The sequence below is a fragment of the Myotis davidii genome, unplaced genomic scaffold (genome assembly GCF_000327345.1).
Source record: "Myotis davidii unplaced genomic scaffold, ASM32734v1 scaffold732, whole genome shotgun sequence".
NCBI lineage: Eukaryota > Metazoa > Chordata > Mammalia > Chiroptera > Vespertilionidae > Myotis > Myotis davidii.
In genome coordinates, this window is record NW_006284349.1 from 1,881,179 (window position 1) to 1,885,235 (window position 4,057).

At 49.3% G+C, this 4,057-nt stretch overlaps 1 protein-coding gene across 7 annotated transcripts in view; it reads left to right on the forward strand.

Moving 5' to 3' along the window:
- FOXN3 (forkhead box N3) overlaps positions 1–4,057 on the forward strand; it is a 289,030-nt gene that overhangs the window by 50,509 nt on the left and 234,464 nt on the right. The window lies entirely within an intron of this gene.

The window sequence follows — 4,057 nt, forward strand, 5'->3', positions numbered from 1 at the left end:
CAAACAGGGATCAAAACCGCAACCTGGGTATGTGCCCTGACAGAGAATTGAACCTGCCACCTTTTGGTGTACAGGATGGTGCGCCAACCAACTGAGCCACACCTGCCAGGGCAAGAATACTCTGCTACTCTAGTCACCTTGACACATTAAGCCACACGTTTCAAGTGCACAATGATAATATTTAATTTCATATTTTTCACCCAAATCTTTTTATTCTTATCAAGTCCAGCCACTAAATTTGTTGAAACATGGTTCTCTGTTTTGGGCTGTTAAAGACTACTCTGGCAGACACCCCGGGTAGGCAGTTAAGAAGTCGGATCTGCCAGTAACTCTATGTGGGCATCTGTTGGGATGCTTTGGGTTGCAAGTGACAGAAAAGCCAATCCAGTGTCTAAACAACAGAGGAAATGTGTCGGCTGGTGCATGAAGTCCTAGCTGGACCAGCACCAGTCCAGGGCCTCTGGAGCTGGCGATGGGGTCACTTCCACCCACACCACCAGGCTGAGAATGCGGAGTGTGTGTGTGAGGGGGTGTTGGGAAGGGAGAGGAGAAGAGTAGACACTGGAGAGGAAATTACCAGCACATTCTGATATGGGGTCCTGAGTCACTCCCCTGGGCCTCAACCGCCTCATTAAATTAGGGCTTTGTCCGACACCATCAGTCAAGTCCTTCCTACAGGTAACCTTTCAGATTTTCTTTTCCTTTTCATAGTATTTGGTTTTTGTAGTGAAGAAACAAACCTTTGCCGGCCAGTGTTGTCAAGCTAAGAATGGAATTAGTGAACAGATAGCTCTGTTGAGATCGAATGATGTCAGGGCAGTCAGCCTGCGTGCCTTTCTGCCTGCCCGTGAGTTGTAGATTTTGATCTAGGAAAAATGAGCAATGGAGGTTGTGAGGGAGAAGCCACGGACAGGTGAATAAAACCCGCTCGGACAGCGCATGTCGCCGGAAGGTCTGAGCTGGGCTTATTTTTCTTACCATAACCATTAGAGGTTCTGCTATGCTGCTGGTGTCGCCAAGATGCCAAGAGAGGTTTGATGTGGTCTCAGGGAGCTGGTGTGGGGAGAAGCCACAGGGGGACTCGGAAAGGCAGCGGAATCCGATCCCTGTGGACAGCTGAGGGTTTCTCGGGAATGAAACCACCGACCTCAGCTTTCTGCTTCGTCCACTTTTTACGGAGCCTTTGGCTAGTCTTGAGACGAGGAAATCTTTCAAGGAAGCATCTGGGGGGTGGGTCACAAGGGAACGGACTCCTTGGCCTTGGTACCCACATGGGTTTGGTTGTGCCATGGGTGTGAAGATGACATGGGTGCTGGAGGTGGCGGTGAGCTGAGGGAGCCTGTCTCCTCTCCATGGCCAGCGCACGGGCTGTGGGAAGACTCCGGAGCACTCCTGGGGCACTGGGCTGCCTTTGTAGGGGAGTTTTCTCTTCCTGTCCACTATATTAGGGAAAAAGTTAATCACATTAGTAGTGCAGTCGGTATATTTCACTGTGGCAAAATTTTTAACATATTTATCGAGTTGGCCAAGGTTGATCTGGGCCCTGACCAAATTCTCTATAATAAAGTTTTTGGAAAATAGTTCTAGTGTGGTGGTCAGTGGTGTTTCCGAACTGGCAGACAACCAGCTAACTCTGTGGGCAAAGTGTGAAAGAAATAGTTTGAAATTGTTTTCTAGTCCGATGTTTGCGCTTTGGAGGCATTAACTTGAAATGAAACCATAGATCTTTGTCCCTGTGGCTGTAGGATTGAGAAAGGGTTTCTTTGTTGGGTTGGGGGAGAGTGGGGTGAGGATTGGAGACAGAGTAGATTGTTCTGTAGGCACCTTCATAGCTGCCTGTTCCTCCAGAGGGTCTGTCCAGATGGGAGGTGGTGGGGACAGGCTTGGAGTTCAGGCCTGGGCTCTGGAGTTGCCAACTGTCACGAGTTCCCCTCACCCCCCAAATCTTTGTGTTTTACATTTCAGACAGGAGCAGAGTGCTGGTGTGTGCCCATTGCCCTGGGTATTTGGGTAATTTGTAGATATGTTTGTCCCTTCAGTGAATGGTGTCCATTTCTGTGTGAGCATCTGGAGCTGAGCCTGTGGGAGTAGAGAGGGTGTCTACAGTTATTGGCCCATTTGAAACATGATAAGTAAAAACCAAACATAGTCCTGGCTGGGTAGCTCAGTTGGTTAGAGTGTTGTCCTGATACACCATGGTTGCAGGTTTGATTCCCAGTCAGGGCACATGCAGGAATAAACTAATGAATGCACATATAAGTGGAACAACAAATTTCTTCCTCTCTCTCAAATCAAGTAAAAAACAACAATATACAAATAAACCCAAAAAACTGACAAAGATGCCCAAGAGGTAGATTGTAAGCAGCAAGTTTCATCTGCGATTTTGGAAATGAGTCTTGGGGAGCATCCTATATAATAAAAGTGTAATATGCTAAGTGTTTGACCCATCGGTCAACTGTTCAGTGACTGCTCAACCAGTGGCTATGACGTGCACTGACCATCAGGGGGCAGATGCTCTGACTGGTAGGTTAGCTTGCTGCTGGGGTCTGGCCGACCGGGACTGGGCCAGAGGGCTGGACATGCTCTGGAGTCGCCCCCCCCCCCCACCCCCGTGGTCCCTTCCTGGCCGGCCGGCCCCGATAGTTCCGATGGGGACTGGGCGAGACGGCCCCCATCGCCGTGATCACTGGCCAGGCCGAGGGACCCCACCTGAGCACGAATTCGTGCACTGAGCCTCTAGTAAATAGATAGGAGAGTGTAGTGATTAAGAGGGTGGGCTCTGCAGGCTGAAAGATGTGGGGTCTTAACTTTTCATTTCACCGTGGCGAGCACCAATTGTCAACCCGCTGGCAATGACTTCATCTCCTTAAGCCTTAGTGTCCTCATCTGTAAAAGAGGATGACAGCACCTGTGTCCTGGAGGATAACATGAATAATGCAGGGAAAGCCCTTGGCATGGTGCCCGGCACGGAGGAAGCCTCGGAGAGCTTTTGTTATGAATGCCTTGTGATTCTTCGGAGTGAAGTAAATGGGGTACTCTGTGATCACTGTTTGGGCTGAACCTCTTCAGGCCAAACCGACATTATCTTTGATCATCTCCTCAAGAAGATGAGGAGAAGGATGGGATTAGGACCATCTCAAGACAAGCCAGGTGCCCCTCCCATGAAGGGAGAGGTAGACTCTGTCTGTCAGGCACGTTACCAGGAAGGACCCCCTTGTGGCTCAGTCTCAAAGCAGTATTTTGTCCACACCGTCCACAGAGAGGGGACAGGGAACTGGTTGGTGGGAGTGCCGAGCAGCTGAGACTTACATGGGATGTCATTTTAGACTTGACCCTTCCTTTGGTTGGTGTTGGTTTTTACATGTTGATTGATATCTCTCTCTCTCTCTCTCTCTCTCTCTCTCTCTCACACACACACACACACACACACACACACACACACCTCTACAAGGACTCTTGCACAGAGAACCGAAAGAATGGCTATTTACTAGGTACAGAAATGTGCATTAAAAAAACATGCTAGCCCTCGCTAGTTTGCTCAGTGGATAGAGCATCAGCCTGGGAATGAAGGATCCGGGGTTCGATTCCGGTCAAGGGCACATGCCCAGGCTGTAGGCTCAGTCTCCACTAGGGGGCGTGCAGGAGGCAGCCGCTCAATGATTCTTTCTCATCATTGATGTTTCTTTCTATCCCCATCCCTTCTTCTCTCTGAAATCAACAAAAATATATTTTTTAAAAACAGCAATACAAAAAACCATGCTGAACAGGTGAAGACCAACCAGATTGCTGTTGGTAGGTGGCAAAGCACTGTACTATAAATATTGCAGGACTCCTCTTTCTCCTCTCAGAGGAAAAATTGCTTTGCATTTCAGACACAGAGAGAGCTGGACAAGTCTTTCCCTCGTGTGCGAGACGCTGAGAGCAACGTGGAAGGTTTTCCTTAAATGGAGCCGGCGCTTGGCCTGTCTCATGTTGAAGTTAAAGCCCTCCATGCTTTATTTCTCATGTCAGGCAAGAGTCCCAGGCTCAAGACCACCCCCCCCCCCCAACTCCTCCC